Genomic DNA, 470 nt, shown 5'->3' on the forward strand with positions numbered 1-470 from the left:
ATCCCACCTTCGCCCAACAGTAGGTGGGTTGGCCCCAGCAGTCCCGTGACGCCAAAAGGGATTCTGGATTGGGCCATGCACAAAGAAGATGCAATGTAAATGTTAGAAGGTTTTGGAAAGTGTATAGGTGCCTTTAGGGCACAGCAGTCAGCCTAACGCCAGGTTCACACCAGACGCGGAAGCGCTGCAAAGCAGTGTGCGCGCGGTATCCGTTTCACCTCCAGTTCACACCAGACTCGAATTTTTTCGCAATTGTCGACGGGCGCTTCTGTTCAGCTGTGGTTATTTAGAGCTTTTAAAATTGATTTGACTTTCTCCATCTTGACTTGTCGCCAACTGCTCTCTGCCTCGTCCGATGATTATGTTTTTAGACATCCAAAACCGCACCTCCCCGCTCCGTAGTCGGCCACTATGTTGATGTATCTGTGTGTCTGTGCGTGTCTGTTTTTGTCATCTCTACAGTCTGTTTA

The sequence above is a fragment of the Oryzias melastigma genome, linkage group LG21, assembly GCF_002922805.2.
Source record: "Oryzias melastigma strain HK-1 linkage group LG21, ASM292280v2, whole genome shotgun sequence".
Taxonomy (NCBI): domain Eukaryota; kingdom Metazoa; phylum Chordata; class Actinopteri; order Beloniformes; family Adrianichthyidae; genus Oryzias; species Oryzias melastigma.